Genomic DNA, 10,140 nt, shown 5'->3' with positions numbered 1-10,140 from the left:
GACAGGCTGATATCGGCCGGCGAACTGGTAATCTGTGGGCCCCTTAACAACTTGATTGTATTTCTCGAACATGCATAGAAATGTCATGTTCGAGATATCTACTACGACAGGTGATGTTTTGAGAGCTTTAGTAAGACGTGCAGGCAATAGATTTTCATATAACATGGCAAGGTGGATTCGAGGTGTGTGCCATGTAAACTGGCGTCGTACAGACTTATCTTGCTGTAATACTAACCCGTTGAGATTGGAGTATCTCCTGCAGTTAAAAAAATACTAATTATTTCTTGAATAATTACCACATAATTATTATAACTATTTACATATGTAATTGATAATCTTATAGAAATTTCAAAATCCTTATTTTTAATTTTTTTAATGTCATTTTTACAGACAGTGAGTATTCTATTTATAGCATGTTTTAGTAGTAAAACGTCCTTTTACAGGATGTGTAGAAAAACGAATACATTTTTTATATTTTTTTTTATTTCCATTGCAAAAACTGTTAGAAAACGAAATCTAACAAAGGTTTTTTTTTAATAAGTACGACTTTATATCACATTACTGCTTAGTTAAAACTATTATTTACTATTACAGACAAAAGAAGTAAGTAAAACAAAAAATAAAGCTTCCTAAAAATTGTTTGTAATGAAATGTTAATAATTACCACGTAACTATACCTAATTTTAGTTTTATTCGTTTTATTTATTATAAACTATAGCATTGTCTCCGTTTTACAGGCAGCTGTGAGTACTATTTCTTGTTATAATAACAGTGTTTCATATACAATATGTAGGTAGTTTAAAAGATTTTATACGTAAGAAAAAAAAAATGTTTTTTTTACTTCTAATATCTTATGGATTTATTTTCCTGTTTTACCCAAAATATTGGGCTATATTTTGGGTAAAACAGGAAAATAAAAAGTAGAGAATTTATTTCACTTTGTCATATAATTAAGTACTTTTTCATTTTCCAGGAAACAATGCCTGCGTAACAGCCCAAAGGATCAATGCCTGTAAGTGCATCATATTGCTACACGGGCCAGAAAGTAAGGCATAGCTGGCCGAGTTTAAAATGGGCGAGCGTAAGCGAGGCCGATTAGTAATAAGAGGCTGGCAGTATCGTTTCCGTCCTTCAATTGCTAGCGGTCCTTATAATAAAAATTCGAAAATTCGATAAATTCATAGCTTTTTTGCTTTTTGTTCATATTACTTATCTTTTTAAATTATATTTACAGGAAAAAAATGTAAGGGCATTGTAAGGGGTTGGACAATCAGCCTGTAATTGTAGTATAAAATACGTAAAAAAGTAGCGTGAAGTGTGGTTATTCAATATTATCCATACACATACATATCTAATTTATAATTATATTTACAGGCGAAATAAGTGAGGACCTATATGTATAATTGCTTATTTTTAGCTTATTTTTTCATAATATTAAGTACACCTCACCACCACTCACCGCCAATCACTTACCATCAGGCCCCTATTTCACCAAAGTGACAGGTGCGACAATTCGACAAGTCTCATTGTTGCTGACGTCACAGGCATCCATGGGCTACGGTTATCGCTTACCATCGGGCGGGCCGTATTCCTGTTTGTCACCATCATTGTATTATTTAAAAAAACTTTATTATATCGACAAAAAACAGCTATTTCTCTTGTGATGTTTATGATGATAATGATGACAATTGTCACAAGATTTCAAAGAACTTTCGGTAATTCTTGACAGCAAATGAGTTCTGTGTCGGAATTTCGTGACAAATTGTCATATTTCTTGTGACAATTGTCATTAGCTTCGCAAAATAAGTACTTGTGGCGTGGCGATATAGTGGAGTTTTTTTAATTAACATGTTGGTGGCAAACAACCACACCGCCCGTCTGATGGTAAGCGGTTTCTGTAGCCTATGGAGGCCTGTGACGTCAGTAACAGTGATGTCGACAAATGCGACATTTGTCACGTTGGTGAAATAGGGCCCAGGTGACCCGTCTGCTCGTTTGCGTCCTATATGATAAAAAAACCTTTTGTCAGTTTGTGAAATCACTAGATGCTTCTATACAAATTTCAATTTCTCCTATCATTTAAAGGTTTTATTTTTATCCAAACGAAACCGGGTTTTTTGCTGAAAACGAAGGTTTGATTTTGCTCTAGTTTCAGCCGAAACAAGATGTTTTAAAATGAGAATATCGCTCTGTACCGACATCTATTTTTTATGTTGCTGGATTCGTCAATCTATGCGTCCAAAGTTAAAACGGCCGTTTTTGTTTTGAGTTCATAGATCGACGAATCCAGCAACATAAAAACTAGTTTAATGTATTCAAAAGGTACTTAAAATACAAAATACAGTACGTAGCGGCCTCCTTTTTAAATATCTTTCGTTAAATTTAAATAAACACGATTATTTAGCAGTGGCGCTAGTGTGCACGTTGATGGGCTCTTAAACTACCCAGTCCAGTAGTGAGCAATATAGGCACATTTTACCGGATAAAACATTTGAGTTTAGTACACCTTTGACATTATCGTTGCAGAAAAAAATTGTAAGTAAACCGGTTCCGAGTATTGTATAATTATGTAGCAGTCTAATTTTAATTGGTAGAAACACTAATCGAATAAATTATATATTTGATCCACAGAAATATTTTCGCTCTTAACATATTAATCAAGGAATGGTGGGAGTAAGTAAGTATTAAGGGCAGAGCACACCGGCTGCGCGTGCGTGCGCACACGTCACGCAAGCGGTGTGCCGTCTCACATAAGCAAACGTCGGACTATAGGGGGCAGTTTGAGGGCAAGGTAAGGTTTACAAAAAAATTACGAGTACCTAGTATTTGTAACATAGTTAATTAAATTAGTTACCCGTTATCATTTATTCATCTTTAATGTGTAAATACTCTTTGAAGTGATGACTGATAGCCCACTGAAGTGGCCACTTAAAAAACACATTTTGACTTATGTGTAGTCCAAGTACGTTTATAAATAACGCAGTTAGTTGCTATGATATTTGGAATTTCACAATATAAATACTAGGTACCAAATACTAAGTACAAATACTCGAAAGTGAATTGATTGATTTGCGAACCTTACCTATCATTCTGATATGCCACGAAAATGACCGCTGGAGTCCGACGTATGCTCATAAGGAATAGACGTGCGCGCCGACCTAAAATTTGCCGGCGGCGGCGCGCCGGCATTTTAGGTCGGCGTGGCGCGGCGGCGCCGGCGTGTAGTAATTTTTTTCATTTAGGTATTTCCTACTAAAAACTGCAAAAAATAACTATTTATAGTTTTTCACTAGCATTATACTCACGCACAATCTGTTCTTGTACAACATAGTTTAGACTTATTGCGTAAATGTGTTGTTCAATAGTTTACTTTTATTGCCATCTTGGTGTGGTACTAAATAAGGAGAGAAAAAACAACAAAGTAAACAGATTGTTTATGAATGAACATGCAATTTTCTTTACATGTTGCATAATTGTCGTGAATAAAATAATTTTATCCACCCGAATCGGGCTTAAACTAAGGAACTGTATATTACAACGCGCACGTGCACGTGCAAGTTTACGCACCCGCACCCGGTGTGCACAGGCCTTTTTTCATATGATCATGTGTTATTGGCCTATGGGGCATTAATATTTAAACATGTGTACATAATATGTTCAATTGTTCAATATACCGACCGACCGGTCTGGCCTAGTGGATAATATAGTGATCCTGCCTGCGAAGCCGATGGTCCTGCATGGGTTCGAATCCCAGTAAGGGCATTTATTTGTGTGATGAACACTAATATTTGTTCCTGAGTCATGGGTGTTTTCTATGTATATAAGTATGTATTTATCTATGTAAGTATGTATATCGTCGTCTAGCACCCATAGTACAAGCTTTGCTTAGTTTGGGGCTAGTTTTGATCTGTGTAAGATGTCCCCTAATATTATTTTTTTATATATCATGTATATTCACGTCAAAATAACATCCTGTATTTCATAATGCAAATAACATTATCATACCCACCACAACAATGACAAAAATATAATCAAGAAAATATTTTTGTGGATCAAAATATATAAAATATTCGAAATAGTAAATTAGGTATTTGCCGTGCTATATTTTTTCATATTGATTTATTAAAGTAAAGGATTCTTTTACAGAAATATTGGAAAAATAATAGAAATAAATCATGTTTTGTGACTCGTACAAAGACGGCCTACCGCGAAAAATGAAAACCAAAATTTTGGTTAGTTGATGCGTAAACCAGGGTTCGGAGCCGATATTTTTTAAAAACCCCGAAATAGCCCAATATTTTGAATAATTTTATGCTCTGTACGGAGAACTGATTCATGTATTTAGGTAACAATCTAATAAGATTGTTCCATTAAAAATGAAATAATAAACCAAAGAACGAAAACGAACGTAATGATACCGGTATTTTTGTATGGAGCAAATACAGGTTCCGGACCCCTGGCGTAAGCTCTTGCATATTCGAGCGATAGAGATGCAGATAAAGCAATCTCGATTTTTATATTAAATTTTTATATTAAAAAATGTTAATATTAAATTTGGTTCACAGGACTCTTATTGCGTACATCTTACTTCCTGGGAGTGATTTTTGGTGATTTCTGTTGTGGGTGAGTATGTAATGTTATTTGCATTAAGAGATACCCCACACTAGCGTCTTTCGAGCGTCGGCGTCTAGTCAACTCTGTGGCTGCTGCTCGACGGAACGTTGGCGCTACTGCGCAGCGACGCCATTTTCCTAGCGCTGACTAGACGCTGACGCTCAGATGCTAGTGTGTGGTGGCCCCAAACATCCTAAAGTCTATCTATACTTTCTACCGTCTAGTACAGGGGTCTTCAAACTTTTTTACCTGAGGGCCATGTTGCGCCTCAGAATTTTCGCGCGGGCCACCGTTGGCGCCGAGGGGGGAGGGGGTGTATCTGGTTGCTGCTGTTAGGGCTGAACATTGGAGCCTGGCTCCCGCGGGCCGGATTGGAACGCTGTCGGCGCGCCGGATTTGGCCCGCGGGCCGGGGTTTGGAGAGCCCTGGTCTAGTAAATAGGTTCAATGTTAGAATTAGACCAAGAAAAGTCTGCAGCGATTTTGACAGCCCACGCAGTGCAAGTGTTATTTATACGTCATAATTTCATAGAAGTTTGACGTTTAAAATAACACTGACACTGCGTGGGCTATCTAAATCGCTGCAGAGTTTTCTTGGTCTAGCTCTAGTAAACTTTGGCTATGACAAATTGAGGGAGTGTCTACTGTCATTATAAATGTAATTTTTTCATAGAAATTTGACATGGAAGATGTCATTGTCACACTTTGTCATTGCTACTGCCATATATAATATTTAAAACTTCCGCGTCTTGAACACCAATAAAAGTCTGCAGCGGATTTGATAGCCCACGCAGTGTAAGTGTTATTTATACGTCATAATTTCATAGAAGTTTGACGTTTAAAATGACACTTGCACTGCGTGGGCTATCAAATCCGCTGCAGACTTTTCACGGTCTGACTATATTAACTCACATTTATAGAAGGGTCTAACGCGAAATTTATTCAATTACTTACCTTTAAAGGTAATTCGTCTATAAATGTGAGTTATTATGTATTGCCATATAATTGCAATACAATTTTTAGCAACTAAAACTAGTACCTACCAGGGCCCCTATTGTAGTGTAAATTTAATTCGATGGCGTGACGTGACGTACGCGTTTGCGTTAAGTGTTATTTTGTTTGATACTTCGAGTTTCCAAAACGTCCCGCTTGGCGCGCTGTTTAAAACCCATACGAAAAAACGCAAACTCGTCACGCCTTTGAATGAAATTTCTACTAGGGGTTCGAGTAACAATTTTGTATGTACAACTTCTACTCGGTCTAGTTTCTTTGTGTGTGACTCTTTAGGAATTAAAATAATAGTTAATCTTAAATAATTATAATTGGTAATCGTACAGCACGTTTGTATAAATAAATTTCTCATAACTTTATTTGATTTTCAGATAAATCGAGCAAAGGAAATAATGTTATTCGACCAATCGATGAAACTTTTGCTATTATACGCTCCTGAATATAATAATTGTATTTTAATTTATCAGTGTTAAGTATACAAAAATCCCTTAGAGTATGACTCACGCTAGAACGCCCAGGGCCTGGGCACAACACTCAGTTTTCTATGATGGGTGATTGGTGATCACGTAATGCTTTCTATAGAAAACAAGTTAGAGGCTTAGGCCCGGATCCGGACCGTTCCAGTCATCTTTTAGTTGAGAGTAATATGAGCATACACATGTTGACAGTGACACTATTATAATAATATAGGTACCTACAATAACATATAATTTAAAAATAGATACATATTTAACTGAACAACAAAAACATTTAAAAGATATTGGTAATCGTACATCGTAATCATCTATAATTATGAACCACGCAGTAGATTGTCACATTAATAAACTAATTAATTAAGTACACGTGTAAAACTTCAAGATCCGTCCACACCTGGCCCCAATTTCACCACGGTGACAGGTGCGACAATTGTAAAATCACTGTTGCTGACGTCACAGGCATCCATGGGCTACGGTTACCACTTACCATCGGGCGGGCCGTATTCCTGTTTGCCACCATCATTGTATTATTTAAAAAAACTTTATTATATCGGAAAAAAACAGATATTTCTTTTGCGAAGTTTCTGACAATTGTCAAGATTTAGAAGAATTGTAGGTAATTCTTGACAGGTGATGAGTGATATGTCGGAATTTCGTGACAATTGTAGTGTTTCTTGTGACAATTGTCATAAACTTAGCAAGAGAAATATCAGTTTTTTTCCGATATAATAAAGTTTTTTTTAATTAAACAATGATGGTGGCAAACAGGAATACGGCCCGCCCGACGGTAAGCGGTAACCGTAGCCCATCGATGCCTGTGACGTCAGCAACAGTGATGTTTTACAATTGTCGCACCTGTCACCGTGGTGAAATTGGAGCCTGGCGAATGCCTTACAAGCGCGACATTCGCGCATCTCTCGCGCACTGTACCATGAGTTTTACGCAGTTTCAAACTCACTGCGTCAACTCATACGTAGTGAATCTCGCTTGCACCAACACCAGCAAGAGAAAGAGGCATGGCTCTTTGAATCATTGTAATTTGTACGTGGGCCATACTGAAAGTTTCTGGATTCTGATATATGAGACGACTTTTTTTTCTAAGTGGCCAGGTCCAGGAAATTTCAGTATGCCCTAAGTATTTAGTTGCTGCCATATTCGCTAGCGCCTGAGTAAACTAACTAACCATGCTCTCGCTTGCACCAATGTCAGTACGAGAAAGATGCATGGTTAGTTAGTTTACTCAGTCGCTAGCGAATATGTCATCAACTAAGTACAATACAATGATTCAAAGAGATCCCACATTTTTGAATTTAAACTGTTGTGAGACTTACTAACATTAAATCATTTTACGGTTTAGACTCACTTGTTTTTAGTATCTCGCGCGACATGTTTCGGAGAGCCTAGCTCCTTTCTCAAGCACTAACAATGACTACACTAACGAACAAGTGAGTCTAAACCGTAAAAGTATTCAGTCCAACATTTTTTTGGTAAGTAATTTCGTATTATTATCTCGTTTCTCAACCGATTCTCGTAAATTATTGTGCAGTATAGAAGCAGATAACGAAATTCAGATTTTCGTTTTTCGCGGTAGGCCCTCTGTAACCCAAGTATAAATTTATATCGATAGCGTGGCATGACGTACGCGTTTGTGTTAAGAATCGGTTCGATTCGGAAAATGAATTAGATTTCTACTAGACTTCAACAAGTTACAATACGGATAATTTAAAGATATTTGTAAGATAGATATGTCAAATTTGACGTTTCCGCGATTCTGGAGGTCCTCTTGAACGATTTCGACAAGTTATGACTTAGATATCCAAGTCACATCTAGTCGATATCTAATGTAGATCTAGTTGATCTCTAAATCGTCTCAAGATCTTGTGATTATCTCGAAATCCGAATAGGCCTGTAAGTGTCATTTTGTATGGGATTTTGAGCTTGCAGCGCGCCAAGCTCAAAATCCCATACAAAATTCTCAAGATTTTTTAAATAATTTTGAGTAAATAAATGTTATCTATAATGGTTTTGGTTTATGGTTATATTATATTACATACATGTATAAATGGCTGTAATTATATAATATTTGATAATTTTAAAATGTTAAAGTTTTTTATAGTTATTAAGTTTTCAAATGTAATTATTTTTAAAATGCCTTCATGGATTTGCATGCTGTTTGTACACAGCTGAAAAGGTGAAACAAAATACTGTTTACTTACATTAAGACCTGAAAACGTTGCCCTTTTTTTGCAAATAAATTATTGTTTATTTGTTTGTTTGTTCAAAATCCCATACAAAAATACACAAAGCAAACGCGAACGCTTGTCACGCTAATGAAATTTACACTAACCCCTAGTAAATTTTATTAGCGTGACAATGCATCTCGCTCGTACTCGCATATTAGTGCAAGCGAGATGTACAGAAAGTAAATTACGTAGACGTGAGCGTTATGTCAATGTCAAAAACTGGTGGTAGACGTACTGGTGTGGACGCACCATGCACAACGAGAGGCCGTGACAGCCTTGGACTTGAAGTCAAAAGTCTAGTATTTTAATTAAGATTCACCTGGATCATGGATAACCTATAATTCTGGGCTATCTGTGCATTTGTTTACATGATTTCAATGTTAAATGATCAATTAACTGTAATTAGGAATCTTCTAGAGTAACCCTAGTGTACATTTAATTCGATAGATTGACGTGACGTACGCGTTTGCGTTGAGTGTCATTTTGTATGGGATTTTGAGTTTCCAAAACGTCCCGATTGGCGCGCTGTTCAAAATCCCATACAAAAATGGACATAACGCAAACGCTCGTCACGCTGTCAAATGAAATATACACTAGGGTTTCTGGGCTGGGGAATGTTGGTTTTAATTTTAACAAACGTTTGCGTTTATGTATCAAAGCTAATAAAGAATATTTGAAGATATTACTTTTTGTTTTCATTAAATGATTGTAATTTTCAAGTGTCAACTGTAAGAAGGTTTGGCAAATAAACGTGCAGGAAAAACACCCGAGAAAATTTCATTGGAACTTTGCAATTTTAGAAAATACTCTTTTGCACATTACTAATTATATGGGCTATCCCACACTATAGTTCGTTTTTTTAGCATTAGAAAGAACTTGAAAGAAGGTAAGCGATCTTGACATGTCTTTTAATTGAAAAACGCTTTTTAAAAATCAGTAACTATTACTTACATTGACGTATAAAATCTCAGGACTGGCCTTACGGGCAATAAGAATGGGGCCAGTACAGCGGTGTGACACCGCTACAACGCGATTGGTTGATGAGTTCGCATCACGCGCGCAATTGGTCGCAACTAGCTGCTTTAGGCTGCGCGATTGGCTCGAATTGGTGAGTCACACCGCTGAACTAGTACCATTTTTAGTGTCTAGTCAACTCCATGGCTGCTGCTCGACGCTACGTTGACGCAACTGCACAGCGACGCCATTTTCCACAGCGCTGACTAGACGCTGACGCTCAAAAAACGCTTATGTGGGGTGGTCGTATTAGTTACTACTATAAGATGCTTAAGATACGCATGCATTATAACGTAAACAGCAAATCTAATTCACGCTTTACGCTACACTGCGTAGTAAATAATATTTACTATGCAACATAATGCAATTTCTAGCTAACACAAACAATACAATATTGTAGTTAAATTCTCCATTCTACAATTACTATGTTTCTAATGATTCATGCTATCGTTATGTTAATTATCAAGTATAGTAACTTATTAAAATCATTAGCGATCTGAGGTTATCGCGGGTTCGATCCCGGACTTAGTTTAATTATGAAAAAGTAATTAATGCGATTGAGGCGTAGAAATTTAAATTAATTGATCACGTTACGGTTTTCACATTTCTAACCTCTAGCAGATACATCAAAACTTGCCAAGGCAAATTGATGATTTGTCAAAATAGGTAATGATTCAAAATCGAATAGAATTGGAGACATTTTAATAGGCCTAAAAAAACAAGCTTTTATTATTAATTTACTTAATAACTGCTCCACGCAGGCGGATTTGCAGTCTTTGCCGC

General features: G+C 36.6%; 1 long non-coding RNA gene across 1 annotated transcript; it reads left to right on the top strand.

Annotated features, from left to right (window-relative positions):
• Positions 1 to 4,534: 4,534 nt before the first annotated feature.
• LOC134802025 (uncharacterized) lies at positions 4,535 to 6,074 on the top strand. Its single transcript, XR_010145798.1, has 2 exons — positions 4,535 to 4,623; positions 5,996 to 6,074. It is a non-coding gene; the product is annotated as an uncharacterized LOC134802025 (long non-coding RNA).
• The last annotated feature ends 4,066 nt before the right edge of the window (positions 6,075 to 10,140 follow it).

The sequence above is a fragment of the Cydia splendana genome, chromosome 23 (assembly GCF_910591565.1).
Source record: "Cydia splendana chromosome 23, ilCydSple1.2, whole genome shotgun sequence".
Classification (NCBI taxonomy): domain Eukaryota; kingdom Metazoa; phylum Arthropoda; class Insecta; order Lepidoptera; family Tortricidae; genus Cydia; species Cydia splendana.
This window is presented reverse-complemented; position numbering and strand designations above follow the sequence as displayed.